At 37.0% G+C, this 15,841-nt stretch overlaps 1 long non-coding RNA gene across 1 annotated transcript in view; it reads right to left on the bottom strand.

The window, feature by feature from the left end:
• Positions 1-828: 828 nt before the first annotated feature.
• The window catches only part of LOC140838911 (uncharacterized), a 94,668-nt gene continuing 79,655 nt past the window's right edge, over positions 829-15,841 (bottom strand). Inside the window, exons 3-5 of the long non-coding RNA XR_012119681.1 lie at positions 6,222-9,513; positions 5,950-6,109; positions 829-1,352 (exon numbers count right to left, since the gene is read on the bottom strand). This is a non-coding gene — a long non-coding RNA (uncharacterized lncRNA). The remainder of the gene's footprint in view (positions 1,353-5,949; positions 6,110-6,221; positions 9,514-15,841) is intronic.

Here is a 15,841-nt window from a genome sequence, read left to right as displayed (position 1 = left end):
GAATTCGAGAAGAATTATCCTACCCACGATCTTGAATTAGCGGCTGATCGAGCAAAACTTGCACTGTGGAATCCTTAATAAAAATATGGTTTTATATGCTCAAAAATTAATCGCAAATGCATGATGTCAAGTAATATTATAATGTAAGTGAGTACAAGTATCGTTCCACTGAAGACTGTATTTGACAATTATTATTCCTAGTTATCAAATCTTTAGCAACGAAAATTTGATTGATTGATTATTACTACTATGATCAAATAAACATGCAAATAAAAAGATTCGGGAATTAAATAATGAGATATTATATTTAGAATGGTTGATTAAAATACAATGAGAAATGAATTTGTTGGAAATTTCAGTTCACCTAATCCTTTTTAATTAATCAATTTGTTCGATAGTGATTTACGCTTCCGACAGGATTTCCTATTCAATTAAACACACTCTCTCGATCTATGCCAAACTAATTCTACTCATTGAAGTAATTAAATGTCTTTAATTATTTATCAAGAGTGAATCGCTTATCGATCTATGAAATCCCCTAGTTTTCGTCCGAATGAACTATGACTATCGTCGCGTATCCAATTTCATATATCTATGTAAATTGTAGATCCACGGACTATGATACTCGTTCCTATCACAAGCTATTCTCTCGAACTCACTCGCAATATAAAAGCGTTGTTAAATTTAGCTACGCTCTAAAAACACGATGCAAAACAGTAGCACATTCAAGAAGAAAGCCACAATCGAAATATAAATTAACTAAATCAAAGTTTGGGGTATGATCCCCTTAAATACCAACAAATATTTTGGTTTAGATACTAGAATTTGGTAGAAATAAACACAACAATGTTTAAAAAACTATATCAGAAATACTATTCGTGACGAAAGTGCGAGGAACAACGCCAGGAAAATATTCGAATCTCCAACTCCAAGCGCAAAATCCTCTCCAAGGCCTGTGGTGGCTGATGAATTATGTTTGAATGCCCCCCAAAATCGTCCCCTAACCCTTCATATCTAGAAAATAAGGTAAGGAATCGGACAAGAAATCTTCCCAAAAATATGTGGCACTTGGGCGATAGAATATTACCGCTCGAGCGTCATAGCTTCTGTAATTCTGCTTGTGGAAAGCAGCCATTCTACCGCCCGAGCGCCAAGTATTGTGTATGTTTATTCTTCGGAAGGCACATCTCGCTCCTGGACAGTTGAATATTACCGCCCGAGCGCTACACTTTCTGGAAATTGGCTGCACGAACCACTTCTCGCGCCCGAGCGGTAATTTCTTCCGCTCGGGCGCCATTCTTTCTGCTCATTCTTGCACATTTTTCTCCGATTCCAGTTTTCCGGTCATTTTTCTTGCAAATTAACCACACCCAAGTGAGACATTATCACATGCATATGCTTACTCTAAAACGAACAAAAATGTAAATGAAATGTACGCATGCTCAATGCAAACACACACAAAACTAATGCAGTAAAACACGTAAAAACCTTACCTATCAACCCCCTCATACTAACCTTTTACTTGCCCTCAAGCAAAATAAGTTACAGACCACATCCAAGACATGAAACAAACACAAAGTGAAAGTATTAAACCAACTAAACTGATTGCTAAACAGCACACTGACATGTCATGCCTCAGCGAGTTTTTGAACTACATCCAATTAGTCAACCCACATCGTCTATTAACATCCCATTTTTAAAGAATCTTATAGCATTTTGATGTGGCCAGAAAATGTGGTCGTGTGTGTGTGCTGTGGGTTTCACCAGCTCGTGCTTTAGATAGTCTCATTCTCGAATCCTGAAAGTCGCCAAATCAACAATTCAACGCAAGTTCTCTATCCTGAGTTCTGTTTCTATTCGTGACCAACCAGTATACACAAAGCGGCAGAATTTCATAGTTTTCTAACAAGAATTGGGGGGTCAATATCCATAAGTGTTTCACACGGTTCAAAAAGATGGGGAGTACACTGAACATTTTCATTATGCACTTGTCCGCATTTTTAGCTGACATTCCTCAACGCCTTACATCTCCATATTTTTAGCCTTGGGATCGGATTTCATCCCTTTTTGGCTCCCCCACACCTTACATCCCTTTTTTTTCTTTTTCTTTTTCTCTTTTTTAGTGCATAATTTTTTCATGTAAAAGCCCTGGGCTTTGAATATAAGGTATGTTCATTTATCTGGCCTAGGGGCGACTTTTGAGGTTCGATGCACGATTGGATGAAGATTATTCCAGGTGGCTTGAAGTTTTCTACTCAAGTGTATGCCATTGGTCAGTCACTACTGTCAACAGAAATTCTTTCAAGTTCTACTCGCATCTCATGTTTTTCTAGTTTCCTCACTGATTTTTAAACTCAACTGTCATTTACACTACTACCCAATACAAATTCACAATTTGCCGAGGGATTCATAATGAGTGACAATACTAAGCAACATGCAGTTCATTGAACCTAAAATCATCATTGGCTACCAACTTACTTGTTTCACCATCAACTGACACAACTAAATGACCCCCTCATACTAAGAGTGTTCTATGTCCTCATGGCACAAAGAGAAAACGAAACTGAAAGGCATAACCGAAAATATGAATGCAGAACTTATGCACTAATGCACAATGCATGACGAAATGAAACAACAATAAGAACCAAAAACAGAATGCAGTAGAAAATTAATAAATGAAAGAAGGGGAAAAGTGAACTCCCCTGATCACGGCTCCTCATCGTCATGCTCTAGTGGTGGCACTCCCGGAGCATCCCCTGCTGCTGATAGTCATACTGAAACTGGAAGGGGGGATGAATGGAGGGGGTGGTGATATTGTCTCGGGGCCAACGCCCCCGTGAACGAGCATAGTGCGCACCAAGGATTCAACGTAAGCAATATGGTCATTGACGTTCGAGTTGACATGATCTTGATGCGCCATGAAGGAGAGGGCTTCGTCCATTTTTTCATTCTGGGTCCGCCGGAAGGGCTGTGGCGGCCGGCTACGTGAGGCTGCTGTGCTTGATCCAACGACATCTCTCTTGCTGGGGGGGAAGTCAATTTGTCGTTTAGCACTCTTCCGCTGTAAGTCCTCCACACAAATGGGTTTCAGCGGTTTCAGTCATTCCTCGTCATCCCGAAAAGCAACCCCTGCCCTTGCACACAAATCCGAGATGATGGTGGAGAAGAAGAGACCGACATTGACTGTTGTGAGCAATCATTATCATCTGAGAATTTATAAGTTTGCCCACATTGATGTTGTACCCTTCGGTCTCGGCAAATAGCAGCACCGCCCGCTTTTTTTGCACCTTGCTCTTATGCGAAACCGGCATCATCCTTCGGGCCACAAATAGATACCATAAAGCAATTTTGGCATCCAAATACTTCTCGTCAAAACAGCTTGGCGGTCTGCCCAATGGTTTCCACATCGCGTCTGGAAGGCACAGCTTTGCGAGTATCATATCATAATTGGGGTCGGTGACCAATGCCTCGAATCGAGAGTCATCAACTTTAGCCATTTTTAATAATGCGTTAATTGTAACAGAGTCACACGGTACCAGTCGACCTCTAACAAAAACCTTTCCATCCTTCCCTTCCGCTGCATTGGCATAGAATTCCCGAACCACTGAAACCACTACCGCCTTAGGTTGATTTCCAAATTTTTCCCATCCACGCCTCTCTAACTCCACAATAGGATCTAAATATCTATCATCCATTTGCCTACGGAATCTCCTCTCGGCAATTGGGTTTCTATTAATTTTAGCGTGTTCATATCTCGCCCTAGCCGCCTCACTTAAAAAACGTGTTCTATCAAAAGACGAAGATGAAGAGGAGTCGGGAGTACCTTTCAATTTTTTGGGTGCCATGGTGGTGGTGTTGGGGATGGTGGATGAGCGGAGAGAGATGAGTCTTGATTCCCAATGAAGAGTGTGCCACGTTGCCGGAAATCTGAGTGGGGATCGAAATTTCTGCACAAGAAAACCGAAAAAGGGATGAGAGGATTTGTTAGGGATTTGAGAAACTGTAGAATGAGAAAGGGGAAAAGGGATTCACGTTTTTAAATGCAGACGCGCTGGAGCGGAAGAAAATTACCGCTCGAGCGCCGAGCTCTCTGGAATTTTCATCAGGACTTAAGCGTTCGCGCTCGAGCGGTAAAAAATTACCACTCGAGCGCCGAGCTCTCTGTCCACAAATATTTTTTTTTTCTTTTTTTTTTAGAAAAATAGTAAAAATAACTAATAAATAAATAAAAATAACTGACATAAAAAAATTCGAACTAACTGCAAGATAAGGGAGAGAGAGGTAATTCTAAATTTATAGTCGAGAGCTTGACTATCGGTCAGTTTCAGTTCGGATTGTCTTGGAACCGGGTGATTCCAAGTTGTTGCTCAATTGTGCCACCCATGTAGTGCTTTAGTCATTGTGCATTGACCGTAAACGTCCCATCCTTTCCATCGTGCAGTTCCATGGCTCCCGATGGGTATACTTTAGAAATCACGAATGGACCAGACCATCGTGACTTCAATATTCTAGGAAACAGTCGCAACCGGGAGTTATAGAGTAGTACATTTTCACCTTCTTTGAATTCCCTTTCGATGATCCGCTTGTCATGAGCCCTCTTTGTCTTTTCATTGTATGATAATGCGAGATCGTATGCCAGATTCTGGAATTCTTCCAAGTGATCAACTTGCAACAGACGTCGTTCACCAGCATCAGTAAAATTAAAGTTTAGTGCTTTTGTTTCCCAGTATGCTTGATGCTCTAACTCTACAGGTAAATGACATGCTTTACCAAACTGTAGTCTATATGATGTAGTGCTTATAGGTATTTTAAACGCAGTCCTATATGCCCAAAGAGCATCATCCAACCTCGCAGACCAATCTTTTCGACTAACACCTACCACTTTTTACAACATCCGCTTGATCTCTCGGTTAGACACTTCCACTTGACCACTCATTTGGGGGCGATATGGGGTAGATATCTTATGTGTGACACCATATTTGCTCAAAAGTATTTCAAATAGTTTGTTACAAAAATGGGTGCCACCATCACTAATGATTGCTCGTGGTGTCCCAAACCTGTTAAAAATATTTTTCTTTAGAAATTTCAGGACCACTTGAGCATCATTAGTGGCATATGATTCTGCTTCTACCCACTTAGACACATATTCAACCGCCACCAAAATATACTTTTTTGTGAACGAGTTGGGAAACAGTCCCACGAAGTCTATGCCCCACACATCAAAAACCTCACACTCAAGGATATTATTCAATGGCATTTCATGACGGTTAGAGATGTTACCTGTCCGTTGGCATTTATCACAGGCTAGAACATAAGAACGAGCATCTTTAAATAGGGTTGGCCAATAAAAGGCACATTCAAGTACCTTAAATGTCGTCTTTGTTGGTCCAAAATGACCACCTACTTCACGGTCATGGCAATGGTTGAGAATTTGACCAAACTCTTCCTCTGCAACACACCTTCTGATCATAGAATCTGCACATATTCTGAACAAGAAGGGTTTCTCCCAAAAATAATATTTCACGTCCGAAAAGAATTTCTTTCTTTGTTGAAATGTTAAATTTGGTGGGGAGGGGGGCGCAAAATTTGCATACCAAGGACAATGTTTCATCTCAAACAGTTGCTCATCAGGGAACCAATCCTTAATAGCATGATCTACACAGTCATTACTAATAAGCTCAAGTCTAGACAAATGGTCCGCCACCACATTCTCAACACCTTTCTTATCTTTTATTTCTAAGTCAAAGTCTTGCAACAATAAAATCCACCTAAGTAGGCGTGGCTTTGCATCTTTTTTAACAAGTAAATATTTCAATGCAGAGTGATATATGTAAACAATGACTTTAAACAAAACAATGTATGAATGAAATTTGTCAAGCGCAAATACTACTGCAAGTAATTCCTTTTCAGTTGTTGCATAATTCAATTGAGCCTCATCTATGGTCTTACTTGCGTAGTAAACTGTATGAAATACTTTGTTTCGTCACTGGCCAAGCACTGCCCCCACCACAGTATCACTGGAATCGCACATGATCTCGAAGGGTAGATCCCAATCTGGTGCCACCAAGACAGGAGCCGTCACCAGGCGCTCCCTTAAATCCTCATATGCCTGCAGACAATTAATATTAAAATCAAAAGGCGCATCTTTCATAAGTAAAGAAGATAGGGGTTTTGCAACTTTAAAATAATCTTTGATAAAACGTCGATAGAACCGGCGTGACCTAGAAAACTTCTAACTCCCTTTATTGAAGCTGGTGGCGGTAGGTTCTTGATGACTTCTACTTTAGCTTTGTCTACCTCAATCCCTTGTTCCGAAATCTTTTGCCCTAGGACAATTCCCTCTTGTACCATGAAGCGGCATTTCTCCCAATTATGCACCAGGTTCGTCTCCTCGCACCTTCTCAACACAGAGCTCAGATTCTGCAAACACTCATCAAACGTTGAACCAAAGATAGAAAAATCATTCATAAATATTTCAAGAAAAATTTCAATCATATCATGGAATATAGCAGTCATGCAGCGCTGAAATGTAGCAAGGGCATTACAAAGATCAAAAGGCATACTGAGAAAAGCAAATGTTCCTAAGGATATGGGAAAGTGGTTTTCTCTTGGTTCTCAGGTGCAATAGTGATTTGATTATACCCCGAATACCCGTCTAGAAAACAGTAAAACTCACGTCCCGCTAGTCTTTCCAACATCTCATCACTAAAGGGAAGGGGAAAGTGGTACTTATGGGTGGCACCATTCAACTTCCTATAGTCAATACATACTCTCCACCCCGTAACATTCCTTGCGGGAATAAGTTTATTCTTTTCATTAGTGATCACCGTAATCCCACATTTTTTAGGCACACATTGAACAGGACTTACCCATGCACTATCTGAAATAGGATAGATAATACCTGCATCGATAAGCTTAATAGTTTCAGCCTTCACTACCTCTTGCATCTTTGGATTGAGTCATCTTTGAGGTTGCACGAGGGGTGAGTACTTTTCTTCCATCAAGATTTTGTGCATGCAGATCGATGGACTTATTCCCTTGATATCGGCCACCTTCCAAGCGAATGCCTTTTTGTGTTCTTTGAGAACTTGCAAAAATTTTTCCTCCATAGCATCTGTCAAAGCACCAGAAATAATGATAGTTAAATTGTTATTCTCACCTAGGTATACGTACTTTAGGTGCGGAGGTAAGAGTTTGAGCTCAAGCGTCGGTGGTTACTCGATGCTTGACTTTGGAGGGGTCAAATCTCTGCGCTCTCCTAAATCCTCCAATCTCATCCTCATTGGCTTTCTCCATGGATGGTTGGCATTAAAGTATGCCACTATTTCAGCTTTTTCTTCGTCCAAGTCATCATCATCCAATTCAGTTGTGAGGGTGGCTTCCAATGGGTCTTTCATGGCCTCATGCACAAAATTACACACAAGTGAATCCACAACATCAATTCTAAAACAGTTATCGGTGTGCAGTGTGTGCTTAAGAGCAGTAAAGACGTCAAAAGTAATTTCTTTATTCGCTGACTCTTAATCTCAACTTCCCTTCTTGAACATCAATTAGGGCCTTGCCAGTTGCAAGGAATGATCTCCCCAGAATCAAGGGCATCTCCACGTCTTCCTCCATGTCAAGTACTACAAAATCTGCAGGAAATATGAATTTGTCCACCTTTACCAGGACGTCCTCTATGACTCCTCGTGGGTATTTGACAGATCTGTCAGCTATTTGCCAGGACATCCTTCTTGGCTTAGGTTATCCTAATCCGAGCTTCCTGAATACAGATAACGCCATAATATTAATACTCGCTCCAAGATCACACAAAGCTTTATGAAAAACAATATCACCAATCACGCAAGGGATATAAAAACTCCCTGGGTCTTTTAGTTTCAGTGGTATCTTGTTTTTTACCAATGCAGAGAGAGCAGTTTTCAGTCAAGTTTATCGTCATGTGATCTTCCAACTTCCTCTTGTTAGCTAAGATGTCTCTCAGAAATTTATCATAGCTCGGAATTTGCATCAGAGCATCAGCAAAGGGAATATTGATGTGCAATTTTTGAATACCTCTAAGAACTTACCAAATTGCGCATCCAATTTCACCTTTTTTAATGTTTCAGGGAAAGGTGGGGGAATTGCAATTGTAGATTACGCAGTGGGTGCGGGTGTAGATTTAGAAAACTTAACTATAGATGTGTCAACTGCTTCCTCTCGTTGATCTTCTTTTTCAAGCACTTTTCCGCTCCTCAACACTATGGCTTTCACTTGCTCTTTCGGGTTGGTTTCCGTGTTTCTTGGCAAGGTGCCCGGTTCTCTGCTAGTGTTCACTTTAGCCAACTTACCTATCTGATTCTCCAAGCCCTTTATTGATGCATCCTGGTTTTGTAGTCTAGTATCAGTGGCTGAAATGAACTTAGACATCATCTGCTCTAAATTTGACTTTTCTTATCTAGGAGGATCAGATCTGTACATCGATTGTTTCCCATACGGTTGTCTTCCTTTTGGTCGATTCTGACTTTTTTGACCACCCCATGAGAAGTTGGGATGTTGCCTCCATCCAGGGTTATATGTGTTCAAATATGGATCATTCCTTGGACGGTTTTGGACTCCCACTTGATTCACCGGTGCTTCGTTTTGCACATAGAAGAGATTGTCATCTTGACAGTCCTTCACAAAGTGTTCACCTCCACATTTATCACAGAATATCTCTTTAAGACGCAAGTCGTGCCCCCCATATATAAGCTATCCAATTTCCTATTCAAGACATCAAGTTGCGCAGAAATAGCAGAAAAGTCAGTTACCTGGTGTACTCCTGCATTTCTCCTCTGATTGTTCCTCTCAGATTGAGGGTGATAGTTGCTAGCAGCCATCTACTCTAGTAACTCATACCCTTCCTCAGTCATTTTCCTCAATAGATTCTCACAGGCCGCATCATGTCAAATCATTTTCAACCTCTCCTAAAAGCCAATATTCGAATTTTTAGACATGTTCAATTCCAAACGTACCCAACATGCATAATTCCATAATTTATTTTTAAATTTAAATAAACACTGAAAAATTAAAATCTAAACGTAAAATATTTCATGGAAACATGTTGTTTAAAATAATTCATGCTTTAAATAAATGCTGAAATGTAAAACTTACAGACCGAAGACGTGGTTTCGTGAGCTTCTCGTGGTCAGTAGTAGTGTAACCCTTTACAAGAACATAGGCTCTGATACCAACTGTGAAGGCCCTAAAACTGCTTGCTTCAAAATTTGCGGAAAATTAAATTTTTTTCTTTTTAAAAGAACTTAAATGGCCTTACTCATAAAACCAACTGATGAATCAAGTTCAATGTTTAAAATAAAAGCAGCGGAATGAAATAATTGTTTGTCCACAATAACAATTTAAAAAAATGTCCAATGACTGATAAAAATTTGTTTGCGGAATAAAATAAACACTGCTGCACTGAGGTCTTCGGGTGCCACTACTGCCGACCCAAGCTGGCTCACTGGTCCCCGTCCTCGGCCCTGACCTCATCAGTACCTACAACAATCAAGTCTAGTGAGCCTAAAGACTCAGCATGCATATATCGCAGGTAACGAGTAAAATCTGAATAAAAATATGCATGGGGTAAAATATCATGTCATGAGGCATACTGAAAATAATTTGTACTGAGCAATTATAATACGTGCATAACTGAACTGATAATCACAGTAAAAATATTTGCTCCTTGGAGCCCTGTACTGAAATAACTGATAAAATTTTCTGTTGAGATTATGTTTTACGCCTGTGGCCACTGCACTAAGCTGAACTGATCGGTAACTGACTACCGGGGAGCCTGGAACGGAGCTGGCGGTCACTGAAGACCCGATGGTACCATCCTGAACTGATCGGTCACTGGCGACCGGGTGGTACCAACCTGAACTGAGCGGTCACTGGCGACCGTATAAATAATGCTCCCACATAGTGAATGCACCACAAGCCATATCGCATAAATCTCAAAAATAATCATTTTCTATTTTCATGCACGTAATATAATTAAATGGCATAATTAAATATGAACAATTTCGATCTTCTTGCATTAAAATCATGTACCTGCTATATTTAAAAATACCTATATGACTTGATTGAAGAGTGAAAGAAGATATAAACATGCCTTGGTTTGTTTTGACTGAAAACAAACAAAATAGCGACGCGGCGCGGCGGAGACGGAGTGCTCTTCTTCTCTTTCTCACTTAATTCCTTTAAATTAAGTATGCACCATAATTATTAAAAAATCATAAAAATCGTAAACGTGATGCATGAACATTTAAAAATATTATGATTTGTGCTCGGGGTGCTGCTAGGACTAAAATCTCACCCCGGGTGCAAAATGACCATTTTGCCCCTGGAAACCCAAAAATTACCATTTCACCCATGGACCTCTAAAATTGACCCGAAGCTTACCATACTCCTTAAAATATCCCAAAACATTTTTCAAAGCATTCCTAAACGTAAATTCGAGCCAAAATCTCAAACTTAATCGGTTCGTTTTAAAAGTTGGACCGAGGTCCCGGTTTTAACCCGAACCGACTCGAAACTTACTCAATCTTTTCCCAACTTTTAACACACCTTACAAACATTAAAAATCTCCCAAATCCTAAATCTTAGCCCCTTAAATTCACGATTTATAATCCAGCAAACCATCTGATCCTCGGTCCTCCCACAAGACACGTCTCCCCTTACTCACCCTCTAAGTTATTGTGCTAGCCTTCCCCCACCGATAACAGCCCTCAACCAATCACACCTCGGCTACTTAAGGACTTCTCTAGACCCCAAGAATCCACGCAAAACACCCCATGCAAGCCGCAGCCCTCTTACGACTCGTTATTCTCCTCAACGCCTCAACCGAAGCCAAGTTTCTACCCTCTCGATCCACAGCGCTTGGGATGGTTCCAACACAAACCGAGCCCTTCCAAGCCTTGTCTCAGACCCACCAGGGTCTGATCTAAGCCTCATCAAGGTCCCTGCAGTGCTGGTTGGCCCTGCACGCTGGAAACCCAAGGTCGAGCCACCCCATTTATGCCTTGCTCTCGGTGCTTCTTCTTGCCCGATCTGACAGTGGTTCTAAACTCCCAAGACAATTCCTTGACACCTTTTACAGCCCCTAACTACCATCAGAAATCCCTTCAGGACAGCCCCCTTGCAAGCACATCAATAAAACCGTGAGTTGGAAGTAAAGCAAGAATCTTGAACCAAAAAAAAAAAAAAACCGAAACTCTCCATGGTTCATGCTGGAATCGAAAGTTACGTGCATATATATAGACAATCAGTATAAATGACATGTCTGATGAGAAAATGAATATGAGCGTGCCTTATGATGAATGATATGGGATAACCACGCGAGGAATCACGGCCGAAGGGAAAAGCTTTTGCTTGAAATGAGATGGGGCGCCGACTTCTTTGTTGCAGCAGATCCACGAGGAGGTTTGTGAGTGGGGAAGGGTGGGCGGCTGTTGTAGTATAATTAGGTTTAGTGGAGTGCTTAGGGGAATAATTAGGTGTTGAATATATAGATAAAAATTAGCTAATGGGCTCAAATTTTAAATTAAAAGGAATTAAAAGAGGTTTAAGTCCAATACACTTAAAAGTAGGTCCATTAAATCCAAACACCCTCCCGTAAAATATTTCGAGTTGGAAAGATTTTGAAAATAATAGCCGAATCATTAAAAAGTCCCCCGATTCGTTAAAATTATCGTACCGTTAAAAAATAAAGTCCTGCGGGTAAAAATACCCCAAAAATTCCCATTTTTGTAAAATGCACTTAAAAATGCTTTAACTTAATTTATAAAAATAAATCATGTAATAAAATAATTTTTCTGAAAATTCTCCGGTCTCCGTTCCTCGATCGAACGTGAAATGCAACTTAAAATTCTAATGCACGAACTTTTAGAATTTCGTGAATCAAATCCTACCATGCATGAACTATGCATAAAATGCATAAAATAATTAAACATGACTTTATTAACTTATCTCAATACTCCATCTCCAGTCCGGCCTCACTTATATACTGAAAAGATGACGATTAAACTACTGCGTAACATAAATAAATTTAAAGAAAAGAATTTAAATACTCATACAATAAAAATCATTTTAATTTTAAATATTAGAATTATGCATGGCTTATACGCAGTCTAATTTACGTGTTCTACAATAAGAGTTTCACTCAAAATTGATTTAATTAAAGTATATACAATTTTTATTTAATTTTTTTTTGTCCACTTCCAGGTTGGGAGTTTTTGGGTTTATGCAAGAATTGTATCTGTTGAATCTCGTGAAAGTTGGTGGTATTTGTCATGTAAAAAATGCCTCAAGAAGATGATTGTGGTGGGTGATAAATTTTACTGTGATAAATTCGAAAATACAGGAAATGTGAGGTATGTTTTATGCAAATTTGGGCACTGTCGGTGATGAACTTTTTTCTGATTTATTTAGCAAAAATATTTTTTTAAAATAAATTGGTTTTCTAGGTTTAAGATTCAAGTTAGAGTTGTTGACAGTACTGGAAATGCAATTTTCTTACTTTGGGATAGAGAGTCTATTCAACTTATTGAAAAAACTGCACTGGAATGGAAAACTAAAATGGAAAATCAGGTTTTTGTTCTTTGTTTTTCATGATATACTTAAATTTTTTTTAATTATAAAATATTAATCAACCATATAATATTTCAGGGTAAGGAATTAGTGTAAATGCAAAAAGACTTTGAATATTTAGTGGATCAAAATATTATATTCAAAGTTCAAGTTAGATCCAATCAAACTCGTGGATATAATGGGACATACACTATCATCAAATTGATTTCTGACTCTACTATTGTTGAGAATTACTCTAAAGAATTTTTTGATAGCCAGGTATGATATTGTCTATTTCTTGGATTTAATTATTTAAATATTAATATATGGTTGGTTAAAATTTTTCATTTACTACAGGAATCTGATCTGTTTTCAAAACTCAACGACACTGAAACAAGAGATGTTGAGGTAAATATCCCAAGCTTAAATATATATTATATATGAATTTAGTACAAATTCAAATTAAATTTATGTTTTTAGGTTCCTTCATCGGGAGATGAAGTCTCCACACTAATAAAGTCTACCAGCGAGGAAGTTCCATCAAAAGATGTATTAAATGATTCTATATTGAAAAGAAGACTTATTGACGAGTTCTCAACCACTGCCCCAGATAAAAAGTTCAAAGATATCATCAAGCAAGAGAAAGACTGAAATATGTTTTCCGTAATACTATGAGTAATATTATTAAAAGTTTAATTTTGAAATTAAGAATTCATGAGACATTTTTATCTCAATTTCAAACATTTGCTTTTGTGAAATTTAAATTATATTGTTAATGTCGACTTTATTAATACAATTAAGTTTAATTGTTCAATTGTGTGTTAAGAAATTTATGATTTTCATATTAAGGCTTTTCTTTTCTTCACAAAATTTATAATTTTATTAATTAATGCGGATAAAATTAATATTAAATATTTTTTTTGCATATGTGAAAAAAAAATGTGACTACCATCAACCAAAAGGCAAACCAATTCATAATCATAAATTTTGCTCTATTAAAAATGTTAACTACTAAAATTTAGAAATACTTGAGTATATGTTGAAAAAAACAACAAGACAAGCAAACATAAAATAGTGCATTTGTTTAAATGAAAATTGATGTCACCCACAAAACAAATATAAAATTTTTTTTGGAAAATGTTATCACAAGCAACCCATATTCCAAAACATATTAAATACTTTCACACATAATCAAGAAATATATTTCCAATTAATGCATTAAGTAGATGGTTTATCACATGTTAAAAACATAAAATGGCATACATATTTCAATTAGGTATGATGTCAAATAAATCGAACATAAATTAAAAAAATAGGCCAAACAATTAACTTTTTCCTTATTCCAAAAATGAAATTCTTGAAACTTAACGTACAGAATTAACTGTCTTTCCAAAATAAAGGCTTAAAATTTTAAAAAATAAAATATACAGTTGCCTTTAGAGTTTCAAAAAAGCCACTAATAATAAATGACTAATTGATGCCATTAAAATTAACTCAAAAAAAATTATTATCACAACTAATTTCAAGTTTCAAAATACCTACATTAATGAGATGTTTGATTACTGCTTTTTATAATAAACTCTATACAGTACTACCACTCATTCTTCTTTGAAAATTCTCAACAGAAATCCACTTTGTTCAAAAGACAATCCCAAATCCTATCCACTCATATTTTTAACAATCAAACACATACCGTCAACAAAGATGTGACATTAACAGATCACATCTTCAAAAAAAATTAACAAGGCAGAATTTCGAAGGCTCAAACCAACAATGAAGCGACTGACAGATTCAAGTGTTCTAAGAGGCAAGCGACAGAAGAGTGACGACAAAAAAAAAGTATTTTTTTTTCTCATGCTTTTATTGAAAAAATTTATGCATTTGTGGCGAAAATGTAGTATACCTTATTTCCAAAGTTCTAAGCAAAAATATGTTCTGAAAGTACCCACCATGATTTAACTCTTTTGGAGAAGGAGTTTTCAGTCTTTGATGATGTTTTGTCTTACCGTAGTTACACTTTCAATATAAACAAACTTTATTATCAAAACATTAATAAGCAGAAATAACAAAATAATAGAATAAGGATGAATCTAAGTTTTCTCTTCGAAATATGTGTTCAAAATTAAAATAATAATGATTGTTAAAATAACATGTAAAAAAAATTCGAGATTCGGAGATTTATTCATAATAAAAAGATATTTTATCTCGAAAACTCTACAATTGTATGCAAAATTTATCATAGATTTAACATCAGAAAAATGCATATATTATCTTTAGAATTTTACAGAATCCAAAATAATGGCAATAATTTAAAACAATCAGCAAATTAATAGATTCTTAACTCAGAAAAATCAAATGTAGATTCATATATATTACTTACCAAATTTTTTCTGAGTTAGATTTCCTGAAATTTTAAAACAAAAGAAATCTGTTTGTATGGAATATTTTCTCAGAAAAGTCACTGTATCGATTTTTTCTGAGCTATAGAAATAAAAACACGAAGATCTGGGTGGCACATGACCAGATCTAAATAGATCTTGTGCCCCATAAACAGATCTATAGATGCTTTTCGAAAAAAATGATTAATGCTTTAAATCAAGTTTTATAATATTCCTATTTCGGAAAAAATATTTTTTATATGATGATTTTCGGATTTAAAGCTTTCTTTAACAGATCCGAAAATTGTGTTTCCGAAATTAATAGAATCTGAAGCAAAAATGTCGAAATAATTTAGAAAAACCCCAAAAAATAACATTAAATCTTTTCTCAGAAAAATCGACGGTAAATCTAACTATATTAGACCCCAGAAAGATTTTTTCTGAGGTAAAAAATTCGAGTATGCATCTTTACACGCCATGAGTTTCGGCATGAAGATAAAACACTCGAAAATGATGAAAAAAAATTAGATCTAAAATTACATGTACAACAATAGATCTATTATCCCGAAATACTGAAAATAAAATTAAATCAAGGATAAAAAAATCAAAATATAAATATTTTTCGTGAATCAAAAAATTCGAACAACAACATAATGAAATCCTGATTTTCAGTGCACAATAGTCACTATATCGAATTTTTCTGAGGTATAGAAAAAAAAACATGAAGATCTGGCTGGAACATGACCAGATCTCTAAATAGATCTTCTGCCCCATAAACAGATCTATAGATCCTTTTCGAAAAAATTAATAATGCTTTAAAACATGTTTTATAATATTCCTATTTCGGAAAAAATAAATTCTTTTATATGATAATTTTCGGA

The sequence above is a fragment of the Primulina eburnea genome, chromosome 8, assembly GCF_022965805.1.
Source record: "Primulina eburnea isolate SZY01 chromosome 8, ASM2296580v1, whole genome shotgun sequence".
NCBI classification, from domain to species: domain Eukaryota; kingdom Viridiplantae; phylum Streptophyta; class Magnoliopsida; order Lamiales; family Gesneriaceae; genus Primulina; species Primulina eburnea.
The sequence above is the reverse complement of the archived record's forward strand: the minus strand, read 5'-3'. Positions and strand labels throughout refer to the sequence as shown.